We start from the raw sequence: 12928 nt of genomic DNA, 5'->3' as shown, positions 1-12928 counted from the left end.
GAAGTTTGTGCTATTTTCTGGAATTTCCTGTATAAGAACAATTCCAGTAATTGAATTAATGCGTCAGCACTGCGTCAGAGTGACGTCATCGGTCAACAGGCGTCGACCAGGTCAAACCTGACCAGTGGGGTCCACTGGTCAGTGATTGGGGCTAGTTAGTGACACTGACAGGTGGGTCCGGTCAACGCCCACGTCAGCGAAGTCAACATGACATGTGGGGCCAGTCAACAGCCAAGTCAGCGCGGTCAAGGCTGACGCGTGGGTCCCACTGGGTTAATCTAAACTAAACAGGAAAATTAATCTAAACTAAACAGGCGCATGGGCCCACGTGGCAGTGGCTTAAGGGGTTGATTAGAGGGATCATTAGCACTAACTAACCTACCTTGTCACCGGATTAACTCCGACGATAACCGGAGCGCGGCGGCGATGCCCGTCCGGCCAATTCCGGCGTCGGGAGGACGCGCGACAGGTCTTGTTGAAACAGCCGCGACGCGGCGCGTCCAGCGGTGGCTGGGGTGGCCGGTAGCGGCAACTGCGGCGAGCGAGGCGGCGGCCGGAGCTCGGCCTCGAGCGGCTAGGGGGCTATGGTGCGGCTATGGATGAGCTACTTGGTGCGTTCGGCTCCTAGGAGCGAGGTCAGGATGATGACGCACTCGGGCGCAAGCTGCAGCGTCCGTAGCGGCAGCGGCGACAAGGTCAGCGACGGCCGGAGTTCGGCCGCGACGGAGCTATGGCCTAGAGCTCGCAAACGCGAGGGGAAAGAGAGGGGTTCGGATCAGGAGCTCACTCCGAGGTCGGAGATAAGCTCGGCGGGCTCGGGGGCGTCCTGCGTGCGGCGAATCGATGGCGGTGGTGGTCGGAGCCCGAGGGGGAAAACGACGGTGGTGTCGGGGTTGCAGCGCGTCCGGGACCTCGTGGCTCGGTGGAGAGGAAGATGGGGTCGAGGCGGAGCCTCTCGGCGCAACGACGAGGCGAGGCAGTGGCTGTGGCCACGGCGATGCTCGTCGGCGGCGACGGACGCGTTTGGTCTGGGCGAGAGAGAGGGAGCTGAGGAGAGAGGGCCGTGGGGGAGAGTGAGCGAAGCGGTCAGCGGAATCGGGACGGCACGCGGGAGTCGTTCATGCATCCAGGGGCTTCGTCGGCAAGCAGGTGACGGCGTGGCGAGCTCGGGCACACCGGCGCTCACCTCTCTGCCTGCCTGGCGAGAGGAAGCAGCTGCCTGGCATGGGCCAGCACAGTGTTGGGCTTGCCAGGTGGGCTGCGGCCAGGTAAGTGGCCCAGGTAAAAATCTCTCTCTCTCTCTCTCTTTTATTGTTTCTGTTTTTCTATTATTCTGTAGTCTTTAGGGCTTTATTAAAAATGTCAGGGCATTACCAAAAATCATGAAACTGTTCAATGCCACTGTTTGGAATATAACCAACAGTAAACATTTTAGTTTATGATATTTGAGCATTTAAAATATTGTATAGCATTTAAATGCCCAAATGCAAATAGAGTATGATTTAATTCAGAGCCCAATATGTCCTGCAAAAATATAAACCATTTTTGGTAGATGCTTCCACCTCAAACCAGAAATGTTGAACATTTTTAGAGAGCATTTTGAGTTGAATGAAAAAGATTTTATTTTGACCCTAGTTGGATTCATTTGGTGCTGGGGTTTAAACGATCCCCATTTCAAGTTTCTTTAAATTTAAACATGATGCATGGATGCTTATGCAGAGACAAGCAAGGCCTGAACTGGGGACGTGACAACTCACCCCCACTAAACAAGAATCTCGTCCCGAGATTCAAGCGTAGGGTAAGATGAAAGGGGAGCGCAGACTAACACAATCTTCACGATCCAGGTTGCACTTCAAATGAACGTTGATTCAATCACCATCATTATCTTGATGTCTTGCTCTGAGAACTCCAATCGACATGACAACGAGAGGAGAAAGAAAACTCTAGAAGGATCGATCTTCTCGAAGGTCGAACAACTCAGGATTAACTCACGGAATGAGACATAGCAACATCTCTTGAGTTGAGAGACGAAGCACACCTCTAGAGGAATGGAGTGGAACAGATGACGGAGGTTTACTATGTAGACTACAATTCCACCTTTAAGAGGGTGTTGAATGGTTGTCAATGTAGCGAGGAGTTGAATTTCCTTGATACCATAACGAGACATCTTAAAGGAGGTGACTCGTAGAATATATCCCCCTTAAGTGGCAAAAAGAATTACCTTTGATTCAAAGATCATTGAAACTCTTTATACCAGCCTAAGGCAATTCTTGAGCGATCGTTTGGAGGGGTTCGGTAGAATGCATAACCGGATTAGAATGGATGATGTGGATTACCTTGTTGAAAACAACACAAGGGATGATTTTCGTAACTGGGGAGAAGCTCAACAGTAGAGAGTGAGTCCACTGTTTGAAAAGTTATAGCATAACCGAGGAAAACTGGGAACAATCTCTGTTAGTAACTATGATATCACCTAATGCTTGTGCATGCTTTCAAGAGCTTGAGCATTTCCATAATCATCAAGGTTTTACCAATATCCGTGTCAAGGATCCTGGCAACACAACATACTATCATGACGAATACCGGTGGAAGATGCAGATGCAAAGGAAGATAACACCTTCTCAGATTTCACCTTGGCGGGGCTAAGGGAACAAAATCCGGATGATTGACCGAGAGGCATTTAGCACTCCGCTTCTAATGTTCTCCTTGATGTGCTAGCATAACCCATTCATTGAAATGGTTTAGTATCTAGAACATCAAGTAAAAGGTCGGACTTCGGAAACACAAAAATCCATAAGCCACAACTAGGGGGTAAATCCTACGAAGTCCTTAGGGGGAGGTGGCCAACTTTCTCAATCAAGATACTACAATAACAGGTCTTCCGGTTGGGTGTGTTGGCCACGGCATCCACTTTACCAGTTACAGAGAGACCAATATTATAGTTCTTGGGAAATGTTCCAACCATCATATCTGCCTAAGATTCAGATCTGGTTGGCGTTAGAATAGTCCAGACCCATCAAGTCTAGAAAGAAAAATGAAAGTTTGCAACACAAATCGACAAGATGACGTTGCGAGATTCTCGGGGAATGAACTATGATAGCAAGCTCCAAAACACGAGCCGGTTCTGCTACAAACATGCGAACACGCTGCCTCAGGCAAGCATGACCAAGTAGTAGTCTTATAACTAAACACTACCGAGTTCAGAGGGGAACCATCATCGAGGATATCGAAGTCCTTGCATAAGTCTTGCTCTTAAGATGAGACTTCTTCTCCTTGAACAAATCAATCAGTGGCTTGGTGTGCTAGGAATACATATAGAATGAAGGTTGCAAGTCTCCGAACCACAGAATATTTCGCACGTATGCATGACCGATTTGGGATGATTCCAAAGGAAGCAACATTGACTTTCTCGAATCCATGGTGGCAACTTGCATCAAATGCACATGAACTAGAGGAAGTCACTTCTTACATTCGAACATATGCTTCATGAGCTAGCATGAACAAATGCTTTAAAAAGTTTCCAACACTAGCTTAATGTTCAATAAAACTATGGAGAAGACAAGGATGTTGTCGATGGGCTCAACAACAATTCATCCAGATTCCCATGGAGATGGAATTCCATAACTATGTGAACAAGGTTCTAGTATTGGTCAGACCCAAAAGATTTAATGGTGTATGCTCGAGGAAAATTCACGAGTAAGACAACATTACGAACATCATTGGTTCTGACTTGATTTGAGGATAGCCCATACTCAAATCAAGGTCTTGGCAAGACAAAAGGTCCAACAACTGATCACGAAGCTCAATCAATGAAGATATCATATTTCTTCAACACACACACACACACACACAGATATCCCTTTGGAATGAACTGAGTCAGACAAGCTTTCATCTTCCAACTCTCCAAGTTGTTGTTTAGCTTAACCAACCAGCTCAGGGGTATCCAGCACGGATTCTTGGAGAAAGGGTGGTTTCGAAAACCAACTTGATCACGAGCTCAACATAGCGGTCAGGTGACATCCTGGTGATACCTCCGAGAAGACATTCGGAGAATCACGAACCACCGATATGTTACTAAGCTCGAGAACAATCTTGCTTTTCAGGGCAAGATGATATGATCAAAAGAGCGAGGGATTGACAAAATCCAAACTCAACGACCAAAGAGTGCACCGGAAATAGGGACAAGGTAGCACAATCAACCTTAGGGTGACGATTCAATAACCAACACGCTAAAAATGAGAATGTTGTCCATTCACCACTAAGCAACGGAGTTGCTAGCAGTATTGATTTCACACACCACGATTCACTTGTCGGCATTCCGGTTTCAATAACACGGAAACCGAGGAATGAACAATGATGGCAAGAAGTATTACTGCGTCAAGAATTCATAAGAGATGGTGCAATCCTCATGATATTCCTGATGTAAAGTGGGTAATACTTCAGGTAGAACAGATCAAAAGTTGGGTTGGCATTTTGATCTGCGAGGTACAACTACTTTGACCCAATCCTGGATGTGGATGAGGTACTGGAGTTTGTTTCTCCTAGTCATTCCGAATAGAATGGCTTGACGGACCACAGAAGTAAAAGGCATCGATGAACACGAATGCACAACTACTCCTGACTATCAATCGATAGACGAAGGTCAGGATACAATTAAATGGGGACAACTCAAGGAACATATAACTTTCTGAGTTGTGGATGCATAGATTAGTATGTCGAAACAAGTTCGAGAAGTTTCTTCCAGATAACCCATGCAGAAAAGTAGAACTGGCAGAGTCGCAATATAGGATGGAGAACTCATCGAGGGCACTCCTGTTGTGATCTTTTGATCCAACAAACTTCTGCGATAAAGTGGTTCATAGTATTTGGAAGAAGGAAATACCACGAACTTCGAGGACTATTGCAAAGGTTACTAATTTCCTAAAGGAACGAGTAAACACTATCAACATGAAGTAAGTAGGGTGGATCTTGGGTCAAGAACCCAGGAATAGAATTCCTACTAACTAAGTGGCATCACGGGATGCTTTCGAGAATGATGGCCAGAATCATCACACTGGGACACAAAACATGGCTAAGTTACTAGGTGATCCTCTAAGACACCTAGGGTCATAATAATAATTCCAACATATATGTCGAGGCAATAGAATATCTCAACTCAGCAATTAGTGTGATTAACCTGGCCCAAAGGAACATAAAAACCAGAGGGAAAGGATTTTGCAAGTGCATCAGATTGTTTAGAAACCTGGGATGACTCGGACAGCATAACGGCTGTAAATGCTCAAAAGGATTTGAGACATGCTACAAAAATGGTGGCATAACCACTTAGAAGCACAATATCAAGGTTTCGAGATCAATGGTTAACACACGGAAGTAGTAGGGACTGAACTGAGGCTTAAATCCAACAATCTTATAAGTCTACGGATTAGTAACATGTGATCCTGATAGAAGAGGAGAAAGCCTAGTTTCTTAACCCCGCAGGAAAGATAAGATGACTCAGATCAGAAGGCCATAAGGTAAAAGGAGTAAAAAGAGCCTTACGTTCCATCCCACAATCAATTCCCTTACATAACTAAAGCATTTCTAGACACAACTTCGACCAGTTTGGCTTGGTAATCCTACAGGCAGTTAGGCTCTGATACCAAAGCTGTCAGGAACCCGACTCAATGCCACATCGATCTAGCATGTAACACCTCATATCACTTTGCGGCCTCATGCACGGTATTCCCACGGGTGTCGCCTTACCTTTGCCCGGAACAGTTTGTGCCTTTTGGCACACGTATATGATAGTGTCGCTAGCATCCATATGATAAGGAGCCCGGGCTGACATGGCTAGTCGTAAACCCAAAGTGGCGCAGACTTACAGGGACAGGCATCCATGACCCAGCATCGAACGTGTCGGTCATCAGCGAGTGAATCCAGGCTGTAGCACTGGGCTAGCAGGACTCCGGTGAACCGGGCTGTAGCAGGCTAACAGGACTCCGGTATTCATCGCGTGACATTTCCCCGAAGGGACAGACACATGAACGAAGAAGGACACATGCCGGCCAGCCTAAGTGTTCCGGAGTAATAGCAAGCTACCATGGCTCGGTGGAAACACTAGGAGACATTTCCCGGTAAGAGAGGCTACTAAGGATAAACAACTAGATAGTCAGATCCCACACATACCAAGCATTTCAATAACATACACACAATATGCTCGATATGTGCAAATACAACATGGCATCACAACATGACTCTACGACTCAAGTATTTATTCATTAGGCTTCGAGGAGCGAGATATTACAAACATGGGTGTCACGACCCAACATTCAGAGCATACAAGTCAAAGCACAAGCGAAAGCTAACATGTCTGAGTACAGACATCTACAAATGAAAAAGGCTTGGAAGCCTGACTATCTACCAGATCCTGCCGGGGGCACAAGATCGTAGCTGAGGTATCAAGCTAAACGTCGAAGTCCACGCAGAACTACTAGCGAGACCGAAGTCTCTCTGCAAAAACATAAAATAGGCAAACGTGAGTACAAATGTACCCAGCAAGACTTACATCAGAACTAACTACATATGCATCATTATCAACAAAGGGGATGGTGGGGTTTAACTGCAGCAAGCCAGCTTTGACTCGGTGGCTATCCTGAACTACAACTGCAAGTAACTCTTCTAAGGTGGCGCACACGAGTCCACATATTCACCAACCAATACACCACTATGGATCCACTCCCGTCTCCCTACGAGAACGCCATCCATAGCACTCACGCTTATCTTGCGTATCTTAGAGTATCCACTTTCACTTGTCTATGAACTATTATAGGCAACCCAGAAGTCCTTTACCGCGGACACGGCTATTCGAATAGATGATGTTAACCCTGTAGGGGTGTACTTATTCATACATGTTTCCACCACTTAGCGTCTGCACACGACATGTGCTCGGCAGACTTCAAGCGAAAGCCGACATGGGTGTAGACCACGACCTACCTAACACTCAAGTCTCTAGTCCAGGTTTATCGCCTATTCAGGTTCCATCCATGAGGAGATCCGGCCGGGGTTTTGCTGACAGCCCCAAATGATGTGAACAGGGTTTCGTGACACCAAACGGGCGCCCGGTATACCCGGCCACGTGCCTACCGCATCACAGCCCACCCCTCCGGTTAGCGCTGCGCATGGCCTCCAGCATACTACAAACACCAGAAACTACTTGCAACTCCTGGACAGAGGACAAGGGTGAATAAGAAGTCGAGCGGGGTCATATTTCAGGGCCCAATGCATGGTAGTAGCTGAATCATGGATCACAAACACAGAACTCAGTTCCTAAGGACGACTTCAATGAGACAACCCACCATGTACTCCTACATGGCCTCTCACTGCTACCTTTACCAAATTGTGTTCACCACTTAGCTCACACACAGTAGGACATGTTCACACACCTCTGATTCATCCCCGATGAATCAGACCTGACTCAACTCTAAGCAATAGCAGGCATGAAAAACAAACATGAATGAGTAGGCACAACAGGGCTCAAACAACTCCTACTCATACTAGTGGGTTTCATCTATTTACTGTGGCAATGACAGGTCATGCAGAGGATAAAGGGGTTCAGCTACCGCAGCAAGTAACAAATGACTCGTTGTTGTCCTAATGCAGTAAAAGAGAGCAGGGCGAGAGAGTAGGATTGTATCGGAATGATCAAGGGGGTTTTGCTTGCCTGGCACTTCTGAAGATAGCATTGAGTCTTCATCAGTGTCAACGATCACAACGTCGGTACAACGTCTACCGAGGGGAACAACACTGGCAAACAGAGAAGAAAGACGATCAATGCAACACACAATATGATGCATGCTATGACATGGCAATATGAATGTGTTTTGGGTTAATGCAAGCTAGAACAGATTGAGACGAGTCCATTTGAACCAAAGTTTCGAATGCAAACCCATTTTAAGAGGTCATAATAGTGCATTAACTTGTTTCACCTAAACAGCAAGGTTAATGTGTTCTAACATGCATGAAACCAGTGCAGATGGATAGATTGGATTTTTCTGTTCATTTTTCATATATAACTTATTTAATTTGGAGTTACGGTTGATTTCCTATGAATTTTAGAAGTTTGTGCTATTTTCTGGAATTTCCTGTATAAGAACAATTCCAGTAATTGAATTAATGCGTCAGCACTGCGTCAGGGTGATGTCAGCGGTCAACAGGCGTCGACCAGGTCAAACCTGACCAATGGGGTCCACTGGTCAGTGACTGGGGCTAGTTAGTGACACTGACAGGTGGGTCCGGTCAACGCCCACGTCAGTGAAGTCAACATGACATGTGGGGCCAGTCAACAACCATGTCAGCGCGGTCAAGGCTGACGCGTGGGTCCCACTGGGTTAATCTAAACTAAACAGGAAAATTAATCTAAACTAAACAGGTGCATGGGCCCACGTGGCAGTGGCTTAAGGGGTTGATTAGAGGGGTCATTAGCACTAACTAACCTACCTTGTCACCGGATTAACTCCGGCGATAACCGGAGCGCGGCGGCGATGCCCGTCCGGCCAATTCCGGTGTCGGGAGGACGCGCGACAGGTCTTGTTGGAACGGCCGCGACGCGGCGTGTCCAGCGGTGGCTGCAGCTGTGGCTGGGGTGGCCGGTAGCGGCAACTGCGGCGAGCGAGGCGGTGGCCGGAGCTCGGCCTCGAGCGGCTAGGGGGCTACGGTGCGGCTATGGATGAGCTACTAGGTGCGTTCGGCTCCTAGGAGCGAGGTCAGGACGATGACGCGCTCGGGCGCAAGCTGTAGCATCCGTAGCGGCAGCGGCGACAAGGTCAGCGGCGGCCGGAGTTCGGCCGCGACGGAGCTATGGCCTAGAGCTCGCAAACGCGAGGGGAAAGAGAGGGGTTCGGATCAGGAGCTCACTGCGAGGTCGGAGAGAAGCTCAGCGGGCTCGGTGGCGTCCTACGTGCGGCGAATCGACGGCGGTGGTGGTCGGAGCCCGAGGGGGAAAACGACGGTGGTGTCGGGGTTGCAGCGCGTCCCGGACCTCGTGGCTCGGTGGAGAGGAAGAGGGGGTCGAGGCGGAGCCTCTGGGCGCAACGACAAGGCGAGGCAGTGGCTGTGGCCACGGCGATGCTCGTCGGCGGCGACGGACGTGTTTGGTCCGTGCGAGAGAGAGGGAGCAGAGGAGAGAGGGCCATGGGGGAGAGTGAGCGAAGCGGTCAGCGGAATCGGGACGGCACGCGGGAGTCGTCCATGCGTCCAGGGGCTTCGTCGGCAAGCAGGTGACGGCGTGGCGAGCTCGGGCACGCCGGCGCTCACCTCTCTGCCTGCCTGGCGAGAGGAAGCAGCTGCCTGGCATGGGCCAGCACAGTGCTGGGCTTGCCAGGTGGGCTGCGGCCAGGTAAGTGGCCCAGGTAAAAATCTCTCTCTCTCTCTCTTTTATTGTTTCTGTTTTTCTATTATTCTGTAGTCTCTAGGGCTTTATTAAAAATGTCAGGGCATTACCAAAAATCATGAAACTGTTCAATGCCACTGTTTGGAATATAACCAACAGTAAACATTTTAGTTTATGATTAGTTGAGCATTTAAAATATTGTATAGCATTTAAATGCCCAAATGCAAATAGAGTATGATTTAATTCAGAGCCCAATATGTCCTGCAAAAATATAAACCATTTTTGGTAGATGCTTCCACCTCAAACTAGAAATGTTGAACATTTTTAGAGGGCATTTTGAGTTTAATTAAAAAGATTTTATTTTGACCCTAGTTGGATTCATTTGGTGCTGGGGTTTAAATGATCCCCATTTCAAGTTTCTTTAAATTTAAACATGATGCATGGATGCTTATGCAGAGACAAGAAAGGCCTGAACTGGGGACGTGACACAAATTTCAGAAGAATTGTTATGGCACATGTGGAAAAGTTTCTTCACCTCCAATTCCTTTATTGGAATAAAAGATGTACTACTAGGTACATTAAAGTGGGGGGAGAGAACACAAAGTTCTTTCATGCCATGGCCACTAAAAGGCACAGGAGGAACTCCATTGCAAGTTTGAAATTACCTGATGGTACAGTGGTAACTGAGCACTCCCAAATGGAGGGAATTATCTGGAATTGTTTTAGATCAGAATGGGTACTTCAAGAGGAATTGTGATGGGATTTCACCTCTCTTATCTCAGCAATCCCGTGGAGGGTCTTGATGAGCTCACCAGGCCTTTTGAGAAGGAGGAAATGGACAATGTTGTGAAGCATATGCCGATGGATAAAGCTCTAGGACCTGATGGTTTAATGGTCTGTTCTTGAAGAACTGTTGGCATATAATCTCCAAAGATTTTTATGAGCCGACCCAGGCTTTTTATGATGGTTCTGCTAGGTTGGAAAATATTAATGGTTCATACATCACTCTGGTGCCAAAAAAACTCTCACTTGAAGATGTGGGAGACTTTAGACCTATCTCCTTAACTGGAATGGTTCTGAAGTTTCTCTCCAAAATGGCAGCCAACAGGTTTCAAGATGTGATTATGCAATATGTCCACAAGAATCAATATGGTTTTATTAAAAGAAGAACAATCCAGGATTGCATTGGTTGGACCTTTGAGTATCTACACGAGTGTCACCAATCCAAGAGACCAATTGTAATTCTTAAACTTGACTTTGAGAAGGCTTTTGACTCCTTGGAGCATGAGGCTATTATTCAAATCCTAAGGTATAAAGGTTTCAATGAAAATTGGATTCTTTGGATGAAGCAATTACTGTCTACTGGCACCTCCTCAGTTTTACTCAGTGGTGTTCCTAGAAGAAAATTCATCTGCAAAAAGGGAGTTACATAGGGGGACCCTGTCTCTCCTCTTTTATTTGTTTTAGCAGTTGACCTCTTGTAGATAGTTATCAATGACATTTTTAGAAGAGGCATCCTTCACCTTCCTATTCCTTGCCATGACCTGGATTACCCAGTGATTCAATATGCATATGTTACCTTGATCATTTTACCTGCTGACAAGGCCCAACTTGTTGCTCCGAAGGACATGCTTAAGGTTTTCTCCCAGTCCACTGGTCTTGATGTGAATTATCACAAATCTTTCATCATCCCAATCAATGTTGACACTGCTCAGATGCATGATCTAGCTACTGCTTTTGGCTGTCATATTGGGAAAATGCCTTTTACTTATCTTGGGTTGCCTGTGGGAACAACAAGACGAAAAATGGTAGATTTTATGCCCTTGGTGGACTACACAGAGAGAAGAATGACTGCTAGCTCCTTCTTCTTAAATCAAGGAGAAAGATTGCAGTTCTTAAATTCTGCCTTGTCTTCCATGCCTATCTTTTTCCTTTATAGTCTGTCTGTCCCTGCTGGAATTTAAAGCAACTCGAGAGAATTCAGAGACAACTAGAGGAAGCATAGATATGAGCCATCCCCATCCCTTGCTTCTTGGGAGCTCATTTGTAGGCCAAAAAACAGGGGAGGACTTGGTATCCTGAACCTAGGGGTGCAGAATGTGGCCCTTCTTCTCAAACATGCCAACAACTTCCTAAATAGGAAAGATCTTCCTTGGGTGTCCTTAGTTTGGGATTCATATTACCATGGTAGGGTGCCCCAGGGAACTTCTGACTGCGGATCCTTTTGGTGGAGAGATATCTGCAAGGTCATGCAGAGCTTCAGAGATTGTTCCTGGGTCCAGATCAATGAAGGTGACACAACACTTTTCTGGTCTGACAATTGGCAACTTGGTCAAGAGGTTTCTACCCTCCAGTCCAGATGTCCTAGGCTTTTTTCCTATGCCAAGGACCCATGGATCTCTGTTAAAGAGATTTTTGACACTCATGACATCTACAAACATTTCCATCTTCCTCTGCCAGCTCAGGCATTTGATGATCTGGTCCTCTTGCAGTCTTTGATGGATAACCACAATAGAACTCCTGTGTCTAAGGATGTTTGGTTCTAGAAAGGCTCTTCCAAGTAGTACAAACCCAAGATGTTTTACTCCCATACCTTTGCTACTGAATCCTTTAACCCCTTGACCTCTTGATATGGAAATCCTCTTGTACCATGAAAATCAAGGTGTTTTCTTGGATGCTCATTATGGACAGATTAAACACAAAGGATATGGTGGAGAGGAGGCAACGGCATATGGACGATGGAGTGAATTGTGTGCTTTGCCCTTTGCAAACAAGAGAAACCAGGGATCATCTGTTTTTAACTGCAATTTCAGTGTGAGAGTGTGGAGCTATCTTCAAATTGATTGGTCCTCCGGTGATTCAATGACTAAATTGGCTACCCATCCCACAGGAAATTTTGACAAGCCCTTCTTCACTGAAGTGGTACTTATTACCTGTTGGAATATCTGGATCATCAGAAATGCTAAAGTCTTCAGGAGTGAGAGGGCCAGGTTTAATAAATGGAGATGTGCTTTCATACATGATATCAGTCTTATGCAATACAGAGTTAAAGTTGCCTACAAGGATGAGCTCTTGAGATGGATCTCCTTTTTCCCCCTCGAGGCTTAGTTTTGTAATCTTTTTCCTTTATTTTTTAGGTTAGCTAGTTTGATTACAACGTGTAATCCCTGTCTTGTTCTTGTTCCCTCTTTATTTTAATAAAGCTTTTGATATGCTGTGGGGGAGTTGCCCCACAGTTCCCAGTCAAAAATAATTGCTCGACAGTAATTTGTTCACCCATCATAATATTTGCTATATTGAGAGAAGCCACTAGTGAAACCTATGGCTCCTGGGTCTCTTTTTCCATCATATAAGTGCTCTTTTACATCATACAAGTTTCCGATCTACTTTTTTGCAAGCTTTTACTTTCCGATCTATAAATCAAAAATACCAAAAATATTTACTTTATCGTTTATCTATCTCTATCAGATCTCACTTTTGCAAATAACCATGAAGGGATTGACAACCCCTTTATTGCGTTGGGTGCAAGTTGTTGATTGTTTGTGAAGGTATTTGGTGACT

The sequence above is a fragment of the Triticum aestivum genome, chromosome 4B (assembly GCF_018294505.1).
Source record: "Triticum aestivum cultivar Chinese Spring chromosome 4B, IWGSC CS RefSeq v2.1, whole genome shotgun sequence".
Lineage (NCBI taxonomy): Eukaryota > Viridiplantae > Streptophyta > Magnoliopsida > Poales > Poaceae > Triticum > Triticum aestivum.
This window is presented reverse-complemented; position numbering follows the sequence as displayed.